This window comes from Lolium perenne, chromosome 1, assembly GCF_019359855.2.
Source record: "Lolium perenne isolate Kyuss_39 chromosome 1, Kyuss_2.0, whole genome shotgun sequence".
Lineage (NCBI taxonomy): Eukaryota > Viridiplantae > Streptophyta > Magnoliopsida > Poales > Poaceae > Lolium > Lolium perenne.
In genome coordinates, this window is record NC_067244.2 from 227,396,651 (window position 1) to 227,420,449 (window position 23,799).

Genomic DNA, 23,799 nt, shown 5'->3' on the forward strand with positions numbered 1-23,799 from the left:
CAAGTAAAATATCGCGTGACAAAGGGAATCGGTATCATATGTAAATGGTTCAGTCGATCACATCGTTGAATATGTGGGAGCCATTATGGATCTCCAGATCCCGCTATTGGTTATTGGTCGGAGAGAAGTCTCAACCATGTCTGCATAGTTCACGAACCGTAGGGTGACACACTTAAGGTTTGATGTCGTTTAAGTAGATATGGAATAAAGAATGGAGTTCAAAGTTTTGTTCGGAGTCTCGGATGGGATCCAGGACATCACGAGGAGGTCCGGAATGGTCCGGAGAATAAGATTCATATATAGGAAGTCATATTCCAAGTTCGGAAATGATCTGGTGCATTTATGGCAGGTTCTAGAAGGTTCTAGAAAAGTCCGGAAGAAATCACCATGGAAAGTGGAGTCCCGGAGGGACTCCACCTTGCATGGCCGGCCAAACCCTAAGGGGTGGAGTCCCAGGTGGACTCCACCATAGGTGGCCGGCCACCCCACCTAAGGGAAAGGTGGGAGTCCCACCTTGGGTAGGACTCCCCCCTTGAGTAGGTTTCCCACCTATGGGAGGTTTTGTTGTTGGGGTCTTATTCGAAGACTTGGACCACAACTCTTGGGGATTTCCACCTATATAATGAGGAGCATAGGGGAGGGGCCGGCCACACCTTGCCACCCTTGGCCGCAGCCCTAGTTGGCCGGCGCCCAAGCCCCCTCTCCCCAAACCCTAGCTACCTCTCCTCCACATACAACTCCCGCATACGCTTAGGCGAAGCCCTACCAGAGTTCTCCACCACCACCGCCACCACGCCGTCGTGATGCCGGGATTCCGAGGAGGATCTACTACTTCCGCTGCCCGCTGGAACGGGGAGAAGGACGTCGTCATCAACACCGAATGTGTGACCGAGTACGGAGGTGCTGCCCGATTGTGGCACCGTCAAGATCTTCTACGCGCTTTTGAAAGCGGCAAGTGATCATCTTCTGCTACAACGAGATCTAATCTCGTAGGCTTTGGAACTCTTCAAGGGTTAGTCTCGTTCATCCTCTCGTTGCTACCATCTTCTAGATTGCATCTTGGCTTGGATTGCGTTCTCGCCGTAGGAATTTTTTTTGTTTTCTATGCTACGAATCCCATCACATTATTATGCATTTTCCAGAACTAACCTATTGACGAGATGCCGAAGAGCCAGTTGCTGTTTTCTGCTGTTTTTGGTTTCAGAAATCCTACAAAGGAAATATTCTCGGAATTGGACAAAATCAACTCCCAGGGTCTTATTTTTCCACGAAGCTTCCAGAAGACCGAAGGAGATACAGAGTGGGGCCACGAGGCGCCGCCACCATAGGGCCGCGCGGCCAGAGGGGGGCCCGTGCCGCCCTATGGTGTGGGCCCCTCGTCAGGCCCCCGACGCTGCCCTTCCGCCTACTTATAGCCTTCGTCGCGAAAACCCCTGTACTGAGAGCCATGATACGGAAAACCTTCCAGAGACGCCGCCGCCGCCAATCCCATCTCGGGGGATTCAGGAGATCACCTCCGGCACCCTTCCGAAGAGGGGAATCATCTCCCGGAGGACTCTTCATCACCATGATCGCCTCCGGACTGATGTGTGAGTAGTTCATCCCTGGACTATGGGTCCATAGAAGTAGCTAGATGGTTGTCTTCTCCTCATGTGCTATCATGTTAGATCTTGTGAGCTGCCTATCATGATCAAGATCATCTATTTGTAATGCTACATGTTGTGTTTGTTGGGATCCGATGAATATGGAATACTATGTCAAGTTGATTATCAATCTATCATATATGTGTTGTTTATGATCTTGCATGCTCTCCGTTGCTAGTAGAGGCTCTGGCCAAGTTGATACTTGTAACTCCAAGAGGGAGTATTTATGCTCGATAGTGGGTTCATGCCTCCATTAAATCTGGGACAGTGACAGAAAGTTCTAAGGTTGTTGATGTGTTGTTGCCACTAGGGATAAAACATCGATGCTTTGTCTAAGGATATTTGTGTTGATTGCATTACGCACCATACTTAATGCAATTGTCTGTTGTTTGCAACTTAATACTGGAAGGGGTGCGGATGTGCTGTCCACAATTGGCTTCTTTCCTGTAGAAAGTGTTGGGCCTCCAAGAGCAGAGGTTTGTAGAACAGCAGCAAGTTTCCCTTAAGTGAATCACCCAAGGTTTATCGAATTCAGGGAGGAAGAGGTCAAAGATATCCCTCTCAAGCAACCCTGCAATCACTATACAAGAAGTCTCTTGTGTCCCCAACACACCCAATACATTTGTCAGATGTATAGGTGCACTAGTTCGGCGAAGAGATAGTGAGATGCAAGTAATATGGATGAATATGAGTGGTAATAGCAATCTGAATAAAATATGGCAGCAAGTAAACATGCAATAGAACAGTAAATAAACGGAGTTTCGATATTCGGAAACAAGGCCTAGGGATCATACTTTCACTAGTGGACACTCTCAACATTGATCACATAACTGAAACTACTCTACACTCTCTTGTTGGATGACAAACACCATTCATTGTGTAGGGCTACATGAGCACCTCAATGCCGGAGTTAACAAGCTCCACACCATTCGATGTTCATATTTAAGTAACCTTAGAGTGCATAATAGACCAACGCAATTATACCGAGTACTAACATAGCATGCACACCGTCACCGTCAGGCTATGAAAGGGGGAATAGATCACATCAATACTATCATAGTAATAGTTAACTTCATAATCTACAAGAGATCACAATCATAGCTTATACCAAGTACTACATGATGCACACACTGTCAACGTTACATCATGGAGGAGGAATAGACTACTTTAATAACATCACTAGAGTAACACATAGATGATATTCAACTAGATCACAAAGAGAGAGATGAACCACATAGCTACGGTAGAGCCCTCAGCCTCGGGGGTGAACTACTCCCTCCTCATCATAGGAGACAGCAACGTCGATGAAGATGGCGGTGGTGTCGATGGAGATGCCTTCCGGGGGCACTTCCTCGTCCCGCGGCGTGCCGGAACAGAGACTTCTGTCCCCCGAATCTTGGCTTCGCGATGGCGGCGGCTCTGGAACTTTTCTCGTATCGTGGCTTATTCCCCTAGGGTTTTCGCGATGGAGTATTTAAGTAGGCGGAAGGGCAGCCTCGGAGGGGCCCTTGTGGGGCCACACCATAGGGGGGCGCGCCCCACCCCTTGGCCACGCCGCCCTGGCGTGTGGGGCCCCCTGGCTCCCCTCTGGTCTCTCTCCGGTGTTCTGGAAGCTTCGTGGAAAAATAAGATACTGGGCGTTGATTTCGTCCAATTCCGAGAATATTTCCTTACTAGGATTTCTGAAACCAAAAACAGCAGAAAACATGAACTGGCACATCGGCATCTTGTCAATAGGTTAGTTCCGGAAAATGCGTATAAATGATGTAAAGTGTGTATAAAACATGTGAGTATCATCATAAAAGTAGCATGGAACATAAGAAATTATAGATACGTTGGAGACGTATCAGCATCCCCAAGCTTAGTTCCTACTCGCCCTCGAGTAGGTAAACGATAACAAAGATAATTTCTTAAGTGACATGCTATCATAATCTTGATTAATACTATTGTAAGTATATGAGATGAATGCAGCGATTCGAAGCAATGGTAAAGACAATGAGTAAACAACTGAATCATATAGCAAAGACTTTTCATGAATAGTACTTTCAAGACAAGCATCAATAAGTCTTGCATAAGAATTAACTCATAAAGCAATAGATTCAAAGTAAAAGCATTGAAGCGACACAAAGGAAGATATAAGTTTCAGCGGTTGCTTTCAACTTCAACATGTATATCTCATGGATAATTGTCAACACAAAGTAATATGATGAGTGCAAATAAGCAAGTATTTAAGAATCAATGCACAGTTGACACAAGTGTTTGCTTCTAAGATAGAAAGAAGTAGGTAAACTGACTCAACATAAAAGTAAAAGAATGGCCCTTCGAAGAGGGAAGCATGGATTGCTATATTTGTGCTAGAGCTTTTATTTCGAAAACAAGAAACAATTTTGTCAACGGTAGTAATAAAGCATATGTGTTATGTATAAGATATCCTATAAGTTGCAAGCCTCATGCATAGATTACCAATAGTGCCCGCACCTTGTCCTAATTAGCTTGGATTTACATGGATTATCATTGCATAACATATGTTTCAACCAAGTGTCACAAAGGGGTACCTCTATGTCGCCTGTACAAAAGTCTAAGGAGAAAGTTCGCATTGGATTTCTCGCTTTTGATTATTCTCAACTTAGACATCCATACCGGGACAACATAGACAACAGATAATGGACTCCTCTTTAATGAATAAGCATTCAACAACAGATAAAATTCTCATATGATATTGAGGATTGATGTCCAAACTGAAACTTCCACCATGTATCATGGCTTTAGTTAGCGGCCCAATGTTCTTCTCTAACAATATGCATACTAAAACCATTTAATCATGATAAATCACCCTTACTTCAGACAAGACGAACATGCATAGCAACTCACATGATATTCAAAAAAGGTGAAATAGTTGATGGAGTCCCCAGGAACATGGTTATCGCTCAACAAGCAACTTATTAAGAAATAAGATACATAAGCTACATATTCATTACCACAATAGTTTTTAAGCTATTTTTCCCATGAGCTATATATTGCAAAGACAAAGAATGGAATTTTAAAGGTAGCACTCAAGCAATTTACTTTGGAATGGCAGATAAATATCATGTAGTAGGTAGGTATGGTGGACACAAGTGGCATAGTTTTTGGCTCAAGGATTTGGATGCACGAGAAGTATTCCCTCTCAATACAAGGCTTAGGCTAGCAAGGTTGTTTGAAGCAAACACAAGTATGAACCGGTACAGCAAAACTTACATAAGAACATATTGCAAGCATTATAAGACTCTACACTGTCTTCCTTGTTGCTCAAACACCTCACCAGAAAATATCTAGACTCTAGAGAGACCAATCATGCAAACCAAATTTCAACAAGCTCTATGGTAGTTCTTCATTAATAGGTGCAAAGTACATGATGCAAGGGCTTAAACATGATCTATTTGAGAGCTCAAAACAATTGACAAGTATCAAATTATTCAAGACAATATGAGGCATTTTCTGTTTCCAACCAAATAACAATAAACGAAGTAGTTTCAACCTTCGCCATGAACATTAAAGTAAAGCTAAGAACACCAGTGTTCATATGAACGGGCGGAGCGTGTCTCTCTCCCACACGAGCATGAATTTATTCAGAGAATAACAAAACAAAAATAAAAGCACACAGACGCTCCAAGTAAAGTACATAAGATGTGACGGAATAAAAATATAGTTTCAATAGAAGTGACCTGATAAATTGTTGATAAAGGAGGGGATGCCTTGGGCATCCTCAAGCTTAGACGCTTGACTCTTCTTGAAATATGCAGGGATGAACCACGGGGGCATCCCCAAGCTTAGACTTTTCACTCTTCGTGATCATATATCATCCTCCTCTCTTGATCCTTGAAAACTTCCTCCACACCAAACTCAAAACAAACTCATTAGAGGGTTAGTGCATAAGAAAAAATTCAGATGTTCAGAGGTGACACAATCATTCTTAACACTTCTGGACATTGCCCAAGGCTACTGAAAGTTAATGGAACAAAGAAATCCATCAAACATAGCAAAACAGGCAATGCGAAATAAAATGCAGAATCTGTTAAAACAGAACAGTACGTAAAGACGAATTTTTCTGGGGCACTAAACTTGCTCAGATGAAAATACTCAAACTGAATGAAAGTTGCGTACATATCTGAGGATCATGTACTTAAATTGGCAGATTTTTCTGAGTTATCTACAGACGGGGCGACTCAATTTCGTGATAGCAAGAAAACTGTTTCTGCGCAGTAATCCAAATCTAGTATCAACCTTACTATCAAAGACTTTACTTGGCACAACAATGCAATAAAATAAAGATAAGGAGAGGCTGCTACAGTAGTAACAACTTCCAAGACTCAAATATAAAACAAAATTGCTGTAGTAAAATAAAAACATGGGTTATCTCCCAAGAAGTGCTTTCTTTATAGCCATTAAGATGGGCTCAGCAATTTTAATGATGCACTCGCAAGAAATAAGAGTTGAAGCAAAAGAGAGCATCAAAAAGCAAGTATGAAACAAATTTAAGCCTAACCCACTTCCTATGAAAAGGAATCTTGTAAATAAACAAGTTCATGAAGAACAAAGTGAATAGCATAGGAAGACAAAACAAGTGTAACTTCAAAAATTTCAGCATATAGAGAGGTGTTTTAGTAACATGAAAACTTCTACAACCATTTTTCCTCTCTCATAATAATTTCCAGTAGCATCATGAACAAACTCAACAATATAACAATCACATCAATCATTCTTATCATGAGTCTCATGCATAAAATAATTGCTACTCCCAACATAAGCATAGTCATTCTTATTATTTGTTGTGGGAGCAAATTCAACAAAGTAGCTATCATTATTATTCTCATCATCAAATATAGGAGGCATAGTATAATCATAATAAACTTTATCCTCCATAGTAGGTGGCACCAAAATACCACTATCATTATAATCATCATAAATGGGAGGCAAAGTATCATCAAAGTAAATTTTCTCCTCCATGCTTGGGGGACTAAAAATATCATGCTCATCAAAACCAGCTTCCCCAAGCTTAGAATTTTCCATAGAGTTAGCAACAATGGTGTTCAAAGCGTTCATACTAATATCATTGCTACTAGCATGCAAATAAGGTTCCATAGGTTTTTTAATTTTTGCATCAAACAATCCATGCCTTAACTCAGGAAATAGATTAAAAAGCTCACATTTGTTTTCCATTATGCCTAACTAGTGTAAATAAGAAACAAAAAGATGCAATTGCAGGATCTAAAGGAAATAGCTTCGAGCACTCACACACCGGCAACAGTGCTAGGAAATAGCTTAGTAGTCGGAGGATGTGAATACCTTTTACCTTACCTCCTCGGCAACGGCGCCAGAAAATAGCTTGCTGTCCACAATTGGCTTCTTTCCTGTAGACAGTGTTGGGCCTCCAAGAGCAGAGGTTTGTAGAACAGCAGCAAGTTTCCCTTAAGTGAATCACCCAAGGTTTATCGAACTCAGGGAGGAAGAGGTCAAAGATATCCCTCTCAAGCAACCCTGCAATCACGATACAAGAAGTCTCTTGTGTCCCCAACACACCCAATACACTTGTCAGATGTATAGGTGCACTAGTTCGGCGAAGAGATAGTGAGATGCAAGTAATATGGATGAATATGAGTGATAATAGCAATCTGAATAAAATATGGCAGCAAGTAAACATGCAATAGAACAGTAAATAAACGGAGTTTCGATATTCGGAAACAAGGCCTAGGGATCATACTTTCACTAGTGGACACTCTCAACATTGATCACATAATTAAAACTACTCTACACTCTCTTGTTGGATGACAAACACCATTCATTGTGTAGGGCTACAAGAGCACCTCAATGCCAGAGTTAACAAGCTCCACAACATTCGATGTTCATATTTAAGTAACCTTAGAGTGCATAATAGACCAACGCAATTATACCGAGTACTAACATAGCATGCACACCGTCACCATCAGGCTATGAAAGGGGGAATAGATCACATCAATACTATCATAGTAATAGTTAACTTCATAATCTACAAGAGATCACAATAATAGCTTATACCAAGTACTACATGATGCACACACTATCAACATTACATCATGGAGGAGGAATAGACTACTTTAATAACATCACTAGAGTAACACATAGATGATATTCAACTAGATCACAAAGAGAGAGATGAACCACATAGCTACGGTAGAGCCCTCAGCCTCGGGGGAGAACTACTCCCTCCTCATCATAGGAGACAGCAGCGTCGATGAAGATGGCGGTGGTGTCGATGGAGATGCCTTCCAGGGGCACTTCCCCGTCCCGGCGGCGTGCCGGAACAGAGACTTCTGTCCCTCGAATCTTGGCTTTGCGATGGCGGCGGCTCTGGAACTTTTCTCGTATCGTGGCTTATTCCCCTAGGGTTTTCGCGACGGAGTCCTTAAGTAGGCGGAAGGGCAGCCTCGGAGGGGCCCTGGTGGTGCCACACCATAGGGGGGTGCGCCCCACCCCTTGGCCGCGCCGCCCTGGCATTTGGGGCCGCCTGGCTCCCCTCTGGTCTCTCTCCGGTGTTCTGGAAGCTTCGTGGAAAAATAAGATACTGGGCGTTGATTTCGTCCAATTCCGAGAATATTTCCTTACTAGGATTTATGAAATAAAAAATAGCAGAAAATAGGAACTGGCACTTCGGCATCTTGTCAATAGGTTAGTTCCGGAAAATGCGTATAAATGATGTAAAGTGTGTATAAAACATGTGAGTATCATCATAAAAGTAGCATGGAACATAAGAAATTATAGATACGTTGGAGACGTATCAGGATGCTAACCCGAAGGTGGACATTTTAGGCATAGATGCATGCTGGATAGCGGTCTATGTACTTTGTCGTAATGCCTGATTGAATCTCACTCTACTCATCATGATATGTATGTGCATTGTTATGCCCTCTTTATTTGTCAATTGCCCAACTGTAATTTGTTCACCCAACATGCCATTTCTTATTGGAGAGACACCACTAGTGAACTGTGGACCCCGGTCCAATTCTTTTACATCTGAATACAATCTACTGCAAACATTGTTCTTTACTGTTCTTAGCATACAAACATCATTTTCCACACCATACGATTAATCCTTTGTTTACAGCAAGCCGGTGAGATTGACAACCTCATTGTTAAGTTGGGGCAAAGTATTTTGATTGTGTTGTGCAGGTTCCACGTTGGCGCCGGAATCCCTAGTGTTGCGCCGCACTACACTCCACCACCAACAACCTTCACGTGTTCCTTGACTCCTACTGGTTCGATAAACCTTGGTTTCTTACTGAGGGAAAACTTGCTGCTGTACTCATCATACCTTCCTCTTGGGGTTCCCAACGGACGAGTGCTTTACCGTCACAAGGAAGCTACTTTCTGGCACCGTTGCAATCCAACTCCCACGTCAGCAGCTACTTTTCTGGCGCCGTTGCCGGGGAGATCAAGACACGCTGCAAGGGGAGTCTCCCACTTCCAATCTCTTTACTTTGTTTTTGTCTTGCTTTACTTTATTTTATTTACTGCTTTGTTTTCTTTATTATATCAAAATACAAAAAAATTAGTTACTTGCTTTACTTTATTTATTATCTTGTTTGCGTTCTCTATATTAAAAACACAAAAAAATTAGTTACTTGCATTTACTTTATTTAGTTTGCTTTATTTACTATTGCTAAAATGAATACTCCTGAAAATACTAAGTTGTGTGACTTCACAAGCACAAATAATAATGATTTCATATGCACACCTATTGCTCCACCTGCTGCTACAGTAGAATTTTATGAAATTAAACCTGCTTTACTAAATCTTGTTATGAGAGAGCAATTTTCTGGTGTTAGTTCTGATGATGCTGCTGCCCATCTTAATAATTTTGTTGAACTTTGTGAAATGCAAAAGTACAAGGATGTAGATGGTGACATTATAAAATTAAAATTGTTTCCTTTCTCCTTAAGAGGAAGAGCTAAAGATTGGTTGCTATCTTTGCCTAAGAATAGTATTGATTCATGGACTAAATGTAAGGATGCTTGCATTGGTAGATATTATCCTCCTGCTAAAATTATATCTTTGAGAAGTAGCATAATGAATTTTAAACAATTGGATAATGAGCATGTTGCCCAAGCATGGGAAAGAATGAAATCTTTGGTCAAGAATTGCCCTACCCATGGACTGACTACTTGGATGATCATCCAAACCTTTTATGCAGGATTGAATTTTTCTTCGCGGAACCTATTGGATTCAGCTGCTGGAGGTACTTTTATGTCCATCACTCTAGGCGCCGCAACAAAGCTTCTTGATGATATGATGATCAACTACTCTGAATGGCACACGGAAAGGGCTCCACAAGGTAAGAAGGTAAATTCTGTTGAAGAAACCACCTCCTTGAGTGATAAGATTGATGTTATTATGTCTATTCTTGTGAATGGTAGATCTAATGTTGATCCTAATAATGTTCCTTTAGATTCATTGGTTGCTCAAGAAGAGCATGTTGATGTGAACTTCATTAAAAATAATAATTTCAACAATAATGCTTATAGGAATAATTCTGGTAACAACTATAGGCCATATCCTTCTAATAATGGCAATGGTATGTTAATTCTTATGGGAATTCTTACAAAAATAATAGGAGTGTACCCTCTGCTCTTGAAGTCATGCTTAAAGAATTTATTAGTACACAAACTGCTTTTAACAAATCTGTTGAAGAAAAGCTTGGTAAAATTGATATTCTTGCTTCTAAGGTTGATAGCTTGCTGCTGATGTTGATCTTTTGAAATCGAAAGTTATGCCTAATGAAGATAAAGATATTAAGTCATTTGCTACAGAAAACACTATCCAAGTTCGAATTAATGAAAATATTAGATTGATGGCTGAATTGCGTGCTAGGTGGGAAAAAGAAGAAAATGCTAAAGAGAATAATGTAGCTAAAGTTTGGACTATAACCACCACTATCAATGGTAAAATAATTGGTGTTAGCAATGTTTCTACTCCTAATGCAAAGCGTGTAAAACTACTTGAAACTACTTGAAACTGCTGAAGCTGTTTGTGATAAAACTGCTGAAATTTTTCAGAATATTGGGGACAATGATCCCATTGCTTTAGATAATAATGGTTTATATTTTGATGATTGCCACATCTCTGAATTTATAAAGTTCTTACAAAAACTTGCTAGAAGTCCTAATGCTAGTGCTATAAATTTGGCCTTTACAAAACATATTACAAATGCTCTTATTAAAGCTAGAGAAGATAAATTAAAACTTGAAACTTCTATTCCTAGGAAGTTGGAAGATGGTTGGGAGCCCATCATTAAGATGAAGGTCAATGATTTTGATTGTAATGCTTTATGTGATCTTGGTGCAAGTATTTCTGTTATGCCTAAGAAAATCTATAATATGCTTGACTTGCCACCATTGAAAAATTGTTATTTGGATGTTAATCTTGCTGATAATTCTACAAAGAAACCTTTGGGGACGATTGATAATGTTCTCATTATGGTTAACAATAACCTTGCCCCGTTGATTTTGTTGTCTTGGATATTGAATGCAATGCATCTTGTCCCATTATTTTGGGAAGACCTTTTCTTCGAATTGTTGGCGCTATTATTGATATGAAGGAAGGTAATATTAAATATAAATTTCCTCTCAAGAAAGGTATGGAACACTTCCCTAGAAAGAGAATGAATTTACCTTTTGATTCTATTATTAGAACAAATTATGATGTTGATGCTTCATCTCTTGATAATACTTGATTCACACTTTCTGCGCCTAGCTGAAAGGCGTTAAAGAAAAGCGCTTATGGGAGACAACCCATTATTTTACTACAGCACTTTTGTTTTATATTTGAGTCTTGGAAGTTGTTACTACTGTAGCAATCTCTCCTTATCTTTATTTTATCACATTGTTGTGCCAAGTAAAGTCTTTGATAGTAAAGATGATACTAGATTTGGATTACTACGCAGAAACAGATTTCTTACTGTCACGAAATTGAGCAGCCCCGTCTGTAGGTAACACAGAAAAATCTGCCAATTTACGTGCGTGATCCTCAGATATATACGCAACTTTCATTCAATTTGAGCATTTTCATCTGAGTACGTTAAGTTCCCCAGAAAAATTCGTCTTTACGAACTGTTCTGTTTTGACAGATTCTGCCTTTTATTTTGCATTGCCTGTTTTGCTATGTTTGATGGATTTCTTTGTTCCATTAACTTTCAGTAGCTTTGTGCAATGTCCAGAAGTGTTAAGAATGATTATGTCACCTCTGAATATGTGAATTTTGATTATGCACTAACCCTCTAATGAGTTTGTTTTGAGTTTGGTGTGGAGAAAGTTTTCAAGGATCAAGAGAGGAGGATGATACAATATGATCAAGGAGAGTGAAAACTCTAAGCTTGGGGATGCCCCCGTGGTTCATCCCTGCATATTTCAAGAAGACTCAAGCATCTAAGCTTGGGGATGCCCAAGGCATCCCCTTCTTCATCGACAACTTATCAGGTCACCTCTAGTGAAACTATATTTTTATTCCATCACATCTTATGTGCTTTACTTGGAGCATCTATATGTTTTTATTTTTGTTTTTGTTTGAATAAAATCGGATCCTAGCATTCCTTGTGTTTGAGAGAGACACGCTCCGCTGTTGCATATAAACACATGTGTTCTTAGCTTTACTCTTATTGTTCATGGCGAAGCTTGAAAATGCTTCGTTCATTGTTATATGGTTGGAAACAGAAAATGCTTCATGTGGTAGTTGGTATAATGTCTTGAATAATTTGATACTTGGCAATTGTTGTGCTCAAATAGATCATGTTTAAGCTCTTGCATCATGTACTTTGCACCTATTAATGAAGAACTACCATAGAGCTTGTTGAAATTTGGTTTGCATGATTGGTCTCTCTAAAGTCTAGACATTTTCTGGTGAGGGTTTGAACAACAAGGAAGACAGTGTAGATTCTTATAATGCTTGCAATATGTTCTTATGTAAGCTTTGCTATACCGGTTCATACTTGAGTTTGCTTCAAACAACCTTGCTAGCCTACAGCCTTGTATTGAGAGGGAATTCTTCTCGTGCATCCAAATCCTTGAGCCAAAAACTATGCCACGTGTGTCCACCATACCTACCTACTACATGGTATTTCTCTACCATTCCAAAGTAAATTGCTTGAGTGCTACCTTTAAAATTCCATTCTTTGTCTTTGCAATATATAGCTCATGGAAAAAATAGCTTAAAAACTATTGTGGTATTGAATATGTCGCTTATGTATCTTATTTCTTATAAGTTGCTTGTTGAGCGATAACCATGTTCCTGGGGACGCCATCAACTATTTCACCTTTGTTGAATATCATGTGAGTTGCTATGCATGTTCGTCTTGTCTGAAGTAAGGGTGATTTATCATGATCAAATGGTTTGAGTATGCATATTGTTAGAGAAGAACATTGGGCCGCTAACAAAAGCCATGATCCATATTGGAAGTTTCAGTTTGGACAACAATCCTCAATCTCATATGAGAATATTATTTGTTGTTGAATGCTTATGCATTAAAGAGGAGTCCATTATCTGTTGTCTTTGTTGTCCCGGTATGGATGTCTAAGTTGAGAATAATCAAAAGCGAGAAATCCAATTCGAACTTTCTCCTTAGACCTTTGTACAGGCGGCATAGAGGTACCCCTTTGTGACACTTGGTTGAAACATATTTTATGCAATGATAATCCATGTAAATCCAAGCTAATTAGGACAAGGTGCGGGCACTATTGGTATACTATGCATGAGGCTTGCAACTTATAAGATGTCTTATGCATAACACATATGAATTATTACTACCGTTGACAAAATTGTTTCTATGTTTTCAAAAAAAAAGCTCTAGCACAAATATACCAATCCATGCTTCCCTCTGCGAAGGGCCCTTTCTTTTACTTTTATGTTGAGTCAGTTTACCTACTTCTTTCTATCTTAGAAGCAAACACTTGTGTCAACCGTGTGCATTGATTCCTACATACTTTCTTATTTGCATTCATCATATTACTTTGTGTTGACAATTATCCATGAGATATACATGTTGAAGTTGAAAGCAACTGCAGAAACTTATATCTTCCTTTGTGTTGCTTCAAAACTTTCTACTAAGAATCTATTGCTTTATGAGTTAACTCCTATGCAATTCTTATTGATGCTTGTCTTGAAAGTACTATTCATGAAAAGTCTTTGCTATATGATTCAATTGTTTATTCATTGTCTTTACCATTGCTTCGAATCACTTCATTCATCTCATATGTTTTACAATAGTATTGATCAAGATTATGATAGCATGTCACTTCAGAAATTATCCTTGTTATCGTTTACCTACTCGAGGGCGAGTAGGAACTAAGCTTGGGGATGCTTGATACGTCTCAAACGTATCTATAATTTCTTATGTTCCATGCTAATTTTATGATGATACTCACATGTGTTATACACACTTTATGTCATTATTATGCATTTTCCGGCACTAACCTATTGACGAGATGCCGAAGAGCCGATTCTTTGTCAAGCTTGTTTTTGGTTTCAGAAACCTACAAAGGAAATATTCTCGGAATTGGACGAAATCAACGCCCAGGGTCTTATTTTTCCACGAAGCTTCCAGAAGACCGAAGGAGATCCGGAGTGGGGCCACGAGGCGCCGCCACCATAGGGCCGCGTGGCCAGAGGGGGGCCCGCGTCGCCCTATGGTGTGGGCCCCTCGTCAGGCCCCCGACGCTGCCCTTCCGCCTACTTATAGCCTTCGTCGCGAAAACCCATGTACCGAGAGCCACGATACAGAAAACCTTCCAGAGACGCCGCCGCCGCCAATCCCATCTCGGGGGATTCAGGAGATCGCCTACGGCACCCTGCCGGAGAGGGGAATCATCTCCCGGAGGACTCTTCATCACCATGATCGCCTCCGGACTGATGTGTGAGTAGTTCATCCCTGGACTATGGGTCCATAGCAGTAGCTAGATGGTTGTCTTCTCCTCATGTGCTATCATGTTAGATCTTGTGAGCTGCCTATCATGATCAAGATCATCTATTTGTAATGCTACATGTTGTGTTTGTTGGGATCCGATGAATATGGAATACTATGTCAAGTTGATTATCAATCTATCATATATGTGTTGTTTATGATCTTGCATGCTCTCCGTTGCTAGTAGAGGCTCTGGCCAAGTTGATACTTGTAACTCCAAGAGGGAGTATTTATGCTCGATAGTGGGTTCATGCCTCCATTAAATCTGGGACAGTGACAGAAAGTTCTAAGGTTGTGGATGTGCTGTTGCCACTAGGGATAAAACATCGATGCTTTGTCTAAGGATATTTGTGTTGATTACATTACGCACCATACTTAATGCAATTGTCTGTTGTTTGCAACTTAATACTGGAAGGGGTGCGGATGCTAACCCGAAGGTGGACTTTTTAGGCATAGATGCATGCTAGATAGCGGTCTATGTACTTTGTCGTAATGCCCGATTGAATCTCACTCTACTCATCATGATATGTATGTGCATTGTTATGCCCTCTTTATTTGTCAATTGCCCAACTGTAATTTGTTCACCCAACATGCTATTTCTTATTGGAGAGACACCACTAGTGAACTGTGGACCCCGGTCCAATTCTTTTACATCTGAATACAATCTACTGCAAACATTGTTCTTTACTGTTCTTCGCATACAAACATCATTTTCCACACCATACGATTAATCCTTTGTTTACATCAAGCCGGTGAGATTGACAACCTCACTGTTAAGTTGGGGCAATTTATTTTGATTGTGTTGTGCAGGTTCCACGTTGGTGCCGGAATCTCTGGTGTTGCGCCGCACTACACTCCGCCACCAACAACCTTCACGTGTTCCTTGACTCCTACTGGTTCGATAAACCTTGGTTTCTTACTGAGGGAAAACTTGCTGTTGTACTCATCATACCTTCCTCTTGGGGTTCCCAACGGACGAGTGCTTTACCGTCACAAGGAAGCTACTTTCTGGCACCGTTGCAATCCAACTCCCATGTCAGCACACACCAGAGATACCGCTGAGGCCAATGCCGAACGTACATGCTGATGCCAATGCCGAACATCCATGCACGCCGTTGTGGGCACGGCCACGCCGCCCCGCTATGCTGGACGCCACAGACCACCGCGAGGTCTTTCCCTTCGCCACCACACTCTGCTAGCACCCATCTATACACGCCAGAAAGGAGAGACACTAGTTTTCTCTACATTGCTCGTGTTCGTGTCCGACACGGTCAGTCGAAGTTTTGAGGTAGTCGTCGATGTCGTCGACCATTTCTTCTCTTCTCTGCATGGTTAAACGCGTCTAGTTCATATCTATCTAATGCGTCTGGTTTCGCCTTATGCAGTTCTTTGTGGATGTCGATCTCATCTTGGCACCCCGCAGGCCACCTCCTCCGTGCCATCGCTGTAGAGCTCCGTTTAAAAATCTAATCCTACCCTTGTATTTCCCCGTGTATAAGCGTCATGGCCCCATTTGTCATTCGATATACCGAAGCCCCACTCGTTCCCGTTTTGGTCAGGGATACAGCGATGCTTACGGTCAAACAAAGATGGTTGGTCCGACGTGTCTTTGCGGGCTCTACGTGGCCCCATTAGTCAGAAGATAACGGTCAACTGTCAGGCAACCGGCCGTTACAGCTCCTTTGATGGTTTCAGACAAGGTCTTGGGGAAACTGAGGAAAAACTAAGGAGCTGGGGAAAACTGAGCACAACTAAGGACCCTAGGGCACGAAAATAGAAATCCCAATATTCAACTATGCAAAGCAACAAGATGCAATGCAAGAAAGTCACATGCTTAAGCACAAAGCAACAACATAACCAAATTCCCTTAAACCCTCCAAATTTCTCCCCCATTGGCGCCAATTGCCGAAACGGGTGAAAAATTTAGAAGGCCAATATAGTGAGAGTTCCTCCATACCATGTGCATTTCTCATAATTTGAGTGGAATCAAATGCACGTATTCAATGAATAATATTCGGAAGGAATAACACTATAGAGAGGGTCAAAGATTGCAAAAAGATAACAAAGTGAAGAAGCTTCAACAAATGAAGCAAGCAACCAAATGAACCACAAAAGAAGATACCAAAAGAAAGATAGATATTATGATAAGATCAAGAAGATTGCTCTAAGTAATATGAGGAAGTTTCCCAAGATTTATGCATAAAAATAGACAATTTGCATTGGACTATAAAGTGCGCAAACATGGAATCATCATTCCCATAATATCATTCAAAACAAAATATACCAAGTGAATTAAACTCTAATGATCACCACAAAATAGTGTTTTTAATAAAATGAGGAAGCTCCCCAAGGTACATGCATAAATGAAAATGTTGCATTTTAATACAATATGCATAACATGGAATCCTCACTCCCTCATTACCATTTAAAACACACACATTTACAATAGATCATAGATAGAAAATTAAGCTTAACACTTGCAATGATAAATTGGTTGAGCAACAAGTAAGAGGCACCATAATAAAGGGCTCAACCAAAAGGATATCTGAAAGGCATGACAAAGCATATTATAAGACTATTACAAGGATGATAAAAAATCATCATCATAGTCTTCAATGATTTATATTGCTTTAGCATGACCTATCAACATGCAACAAATAAATAATATATCAAATGGAGATGTATCATCTCTTATGTGTATAAGTTTCTCTAAGTGGGAAATATCACGAAGATGTTTATCCACAAAGAAACATGCACACACAAAATAGATACACAAGAAATATAGCATGATATCCAAGAAAAAGTCATGCAATATACCAATAAGATTTTTTTGCTTAATAGCATGGCCAAAGGCTCAATTTTATCTTATTGTACATTCATGAACTTCAATCATAAATACATAAAATACATCACAAATATCAACAAGGGATAGAAGATAGTTGGGATGCTTTGAGAGAGACAACAAGTATCACAAACGAGGATACCAAAAGAAATAACTCATATTGCACTTTCACCGATATTGCACAGGTGAGAGGCTTGAGAAATTGATATGCAATAAAATTGCTAGATAGGCATAGTTGGGATGGATGAATCATGAGCATGATTTTGTATACTTCTCACCATATGTGTTCATCTCAATTTACTTGCATTTGCAATAAAGAGGTTTCATTAAAAAAATTGCAAGAAGCATAATATTTGCAAATCAAGATATTCATACCAAGATGCAACCACACGGTTGGATGCTAGAAAAATATGCATGAGAAGATACTTATTACTGAGATAGTATTGGTGTGTATGTAGTAGATATGAGTTTGTTGATCATCCTACCTTGCCTCAAATTACCATTGAGTGTCCCCACTTATTCCTAAGTGTGAGACAAGCATCCAATGCATCTCAATTGTACCTAACACAAAGGTAAGTACAATATGGTCCCCAAAATAATTGGGTCCGAAGTAGTTAGACATACCACAACATATAGGACAAACTCCACAAAACTATGTGCATATAGATATGAAATTGAATTTCATGCACATCTTAGCCAAATTAGGATTTGGTGGAGTTTACCCTATATATTGGATCAAATAAAGTATCACATGCCATAAGATATACATATATTAAATAAGCATGCACAATACTTTCAAGAACCAAAGGAAGATACAATTTGGACAAAACACCAAATAAATCAAGAAACAATGGTTGTCCAAATTATATCAATGAATCAAATTAACACAAGATTGACTCCAAAGAGTTATCTCATTATAAGAAGCTAATTAGACCCAAAATCAAAGGAATGCTCCAAAGAGAGCAAGGTTTCCACAAATAAACCAAACCCTCAACACTTTTTATGATGGCACAAAGTACCAACAAGAAAAGGTTTTTCTCCCAAATCCAAATTCTTGATAATGATCAAGAGATGTTAAGCATTCTAACAATTATAGGAGAGCTCCTCCAAGATTGGTGCATTATCTAGGATTTTGCATATGAATATAAAATGCACAAAACTAGGATCATCACCCTATCTATATCTACTAAAAATGCTAAGAGAGTTTGAATAGACAAATTACATTCATAAGATGCAAGGAAGACACATGGGAGTCAAAGCACAACAAATTCATGGTAATAAATAAGGCAATTAAACGCAAGAGCCAATGTAAATATGATCAATAAATATTTACCTCATAATAGATTGTCAATTGTCCTAGGACAAGAGGTATTACGAATATTTCCTGGTGGTAGTTTGTAAGTATACGTAAGATTATATTTACAACAAATAAAACATATGGTAAAGATAAGAGTTAACCATCATGCAAAGAGAGTTTCTTGATAGCTTCAATTAGTCATACCAACATGAAAAGCAATTAATAGCATTCATACAAACATATGCAAATCAATTAATAGAATGACTTGAAGCACATGGTTTCCCAAAATGGTTTTGAGGAACACATTGTGAAAAACCATGCCAAGAAAAGTTTCACAAATAAGATCCATAAATATATTAGCAATGAAGCCGTTTAAGCAAATTGGAACTTGTTTGAGCAAACATGCCATATAGGAGAGAGATAATTTACAATATCAATTCTATGTGACACAACCTCAAATGTTCACATTTTCTTGGCTTATAATATGCACAAAGCTTATTACTCCCCCATAATGTGATAAGGAATTTATTTTCACAAGAGGCAAATAAGATCCAACTAGAGATATTAAGGGACATTAAAATTTGAATTTCTCATGAAGATGACATACCACATAGAGACTAGATAATCTTGCAATATCAATTCTAAGTGATATTCCTCATGTACACACATTGTTAGGATTGTGAAATTCCCAAAGACATATCACTCCCCCAAAATGTGATAGTCCATTAATCTCTGATAAGAGCCATATAAGATACAAAAAGATGCAAAGAGGCTCCAACACAAACACAAATACATGGTGTGCAACCCAACATACATAGATTTGATTTCTCAAGAAAAGAAAGTAGGAAGCCCAACATATATAAACATATATCTTAGGAACAGAACTAACACATGCAAAGGGGCGAGTAACTTTCAATATAAATGAGTGGAGCACATGTTACCGCAAGAAGGAACATTGGATATATGATAGAAGTAAGATAACCAAAAGACTTGGCTTGATATAATATACATGATGAAGATCCCTTAATTCTTCATGATGTAGTCAAGTCTCCAATGCCCTCCAACAAGCACCTATTGATAAAGTTTTGGATTGTTGGTCCCCAACTAAGTTGGGTCCTAAGAGGTTAGTCACAATAGGCTTGGCAACCCAAATGGTTCTTTTCTTGACACCACTTCGAGCACCAACATATTTGGCAAACGCATTGCCACCCTCATCCTTACGAAGAGAATAAACATCATCAATGGTGATGGAGTTGTATGAGGTACCAATAGTGCAAAAGGAGGAGTCGTGGCCCTTCTCACAGCATATGTAGCAAGTTCTTTTCTTCTCCTTCCTCTCACTAGATTTCTCCACAATGGGAGCATTGGCTTGATTCTTATTGGGAAGTGGTATGTCTTCAACTTGAGGTTGAATATGAGTTTGATCTTGAGGCCGCTACCCTTTTTGCTTCTTATTCAAAGGGCAAGATCTAACATGGTGCCCTTCAATATTGCACTTGAAGCAAACAATCTTGGCAGGGTCTTTGACTTGTACTTGGCCCTTCTTATTCTTGTTGTTCTTGGACTTGTTCTTGTTGTTGGATTTGAATCCAAGTATAGTCTTGTCATTGGGGGATTGTTGCACACTCAACATCGTGTCAAGTTTGCATTTCCCTTCATGAATTTTACCAAGTCGTTCTTCAAAGAAATGACTTGGGCCTTGAGCTCTTTGATTTCCTATACATGGTTAGTAACAACACAAGTTCTAGAGGAAGTATAACCTTCATTGTTAAAGCAACAAGGAAAGGAAGATAATTCATCACAAGATTTAGCAATATTATGAGTGGATGAATTACTAGGTCTAGCACATGGCAATATAGCATTTTGAGTACTAGTCCTAGTATCCACATGAGGCTCACAAGGTGTTCCCTTTGATATGATAGCCTCATGAGCTAACTTTAACCTATCATGGGAGGCTAGAAGATCCTCATGGGAGCTAGAAAGCTTTCCATGATTTTCTTCCAATTTCCCATAATTGCTAGTTAGCAATTCAAGTTGAGTCCTTAGCTCAACATTCTCCTTCAAGATAGATGCTTCACAAGAAGTAGAGTTAGTAGCACAAGCATCATCACAAGACATATCAAGAAGAGAGGGTAACATAGCATGGTCTTTTAAATATGAAGCTTGTAGTTGCTCATGTGACTTTGTGAGGATAGAGTGTTCGCTCTCCAAGGCTTTGTGGGCCTTGTCTAGATCATCTAGATCCTTAACAAGTTTATCATGACCAAGACCAACTTTGGACTTTTCATTTTTAAGCATTTTTAATTGAGCTTTAGCATGGTCTCTTTCCTTAGTGAGTTTAGAAAATATTTCATTTTGAGACACCTCAAGGGTTTCAAATTTCTCCTCAAGAGAGGCTACGGTCTCTTGTTCTTCTTCAAGATCATTCTTTAGGGATGCTACATCATTGGCATACTCTCATTCAAGAGCACCTATTTTATCAATGGTGTTCTCACGCATCCAAATAAGTTTTTGGATCTCAATAGCGGTAGTCAAGATTTCAAAGAAGTGAGAGCTAGCAATTTCATCTTTGCAAAGAACCTTGAATACATTCTTACCCTTATCGCGTAGAAAGACAACTCAATCCTCTTCTTCATACTCATCCCCATCCATATCACCATGAGAAATATTAGGTTCCATGTTGGGAGATACCGTGGAACCCTTGGCCATAAGGCATATATGAGAACCGTGAGATAAAGATGAGGACTTACTTGAGGCACATTTCAAGATCTTGTCTTGACCAATAGAATATTTGGTTTCCTCTACATTGTTAGTCACACAACAACTAGAGGAAATCGAAGCATTTTTATCATGGCCACAAGACAAAGTAAGCATATCATCATGAGATTTATTCAAGCAACTTACACATCATATGCAAGGATTATCAACACAAGAATGTATATGATTTATAGTGCTATATGTGTTTATGTCCAAAGATGAAGCATTGCAATGAGATAGAGATGAAGAATCATCAATAGTAAGCTCAATATGAACATTGCAATTTCCATCACCACTCACCATATCATTACCTTATGTCTTGCAACACATTGGTGAAGTGGATGAAGATGAGAACTCATCACGGCCAGAAGTGGAAGTAATACAATCATCCTCAATAATATTGGACAAATCATATTTATCTTGAAGCTTTGTCCATAATTCATGAGCGCTCCCAAAAGGCATGATTGATGAAGTAACTACATTGCTCACAACAATGGAAAACACATGAGAAGCAGGAGCATCGAGGAAAGAGTTTTTCTTCTCCTTATAAGATAAATTTTGGGGATCCTTCGGAGAAGAAAAACCCATGTCAAGAATTCGCTCCATGTCCGGGGAAATACCCCGAAAAATATTAAGCACATAAATTTTCCATAGATCATAATTTGTGCCATCAAATATAAACAAGTCATTGTGCGCTAAACCTCTAACCGACATCTTTACTCTCAAGGAGGTGAAGCCTAAGAATCATAGACCTTGCTCTGATACCAATTGAAAGGACACGGATGTCACCTAGATGGGGGTGAATAGGCGGTTTAAAACTTTTACGAGATGGGCTTAACAAATTTGGAATAAAACTAGAGTTTACTTTGTCAAGCCCAAAGCCTATATATTATGGTTCACCTATGTGCACCAACAACTTATGCTAAGCAATACAAGCAACTATGTGATAGCAAGATATATAACTTCAAGCACGATGGCTATCACAAAGTAAAGTGAATAATAAAGAGCTTGGGTATAGAGATAAACGAGGCACGCGAGAGACGATGATTTATCCTGAAGTTCACACTCTTGCGAGTGCTAATCTCCGTTGGAGAGGTGCGGTGGCTTAGTGCTCCCGAACGCCACAAATGGCCTCACCTTGAGGTGTGGTTGCTCGATGCACACCAATGCCACAAAGGCCTCACCCCAAGATGCGGTAGTCACACCACACAGCGAGCGCCACGAAGGCGCCTCACCTTATTCTCCGATGACCCTCGCCACAAAGGCCTAGGTCACGGTTCCACTAAGGGATTTCCATCGAGGCGGAAACCGGGCCTTACACAAAGCTTGGGGCACGCATCCACAACTTAATTGGAGGCTCCCAAGAAATCACCACAAAGGCCCCAAATCCGTCTAGGGTTCCAAGAACTCAAGAGTAACAACTTTCTTGCTTTCACTTCCATGAATCACCGTGGAGAACTCAAACCGATGCACCAAATGCAATGGAAAGAACACCACAAAGATGCTCAAGTACTTCTCATTCAAATTCTAACAAAGCTATAAAAGCTATTGGGGGAATAAGAGATGAAGAACAAATAGGAGGAGAAACACCAAATTTCTCCAAGATCTAGATCTAGTGGATTCCCCTCACAAAGAGAGGGATTTGATTGGTGAAGATGTAGATCTAGATCTCCTATATCTTTCTCTCAAATAGATGCAAGATTCATGGGAGGGAGAGGGAGATAGCAAGCTCAAAGAAGGTCAAAAATGGGGGCAAAAAAGAGCTCTAATGGATGAGAAACATTGGGTAGGAAGACCCCCTTAAATAGGGCAAGAGAAATCTGCCTATTATGCATAAAACTCATCAAAACCGGAACTTCCGGTCATTTGGGGCGGTACTTCTTGTTGAAGATTGATACGTCTCCGACGTATCGATAATTTCTTATGTTCCATGCCACATTATTGATGTTATCTACATGTTTTATGCACACTTTATGTCATATTCGTGCATTTTCTGGAACTAACCTATTAACAAGATGCCGAAGTGCCAGTTCCTGTTTTCTGCTGTTTTTGGTTTCAGAAATCCTAGTAACGAAATATTCTCGGAATCGGACGAAATCAACGCCCATGTTCCTATTTTGCCCGGAAGCATCCAGAACACCCGAGAGCCGCCAGAGAGGGGGCACTGGGCCCCCAGACCATAGGCCGGCGCGGCCAGGGGGGCCCGCGCCACCCTATGGTGTGGGCACCCCTTCGACCCTCTGGCGCCGCCTCTTCGCCTATTTAAAGCCTCCGTCGCGAAAACCCTGATACGTTC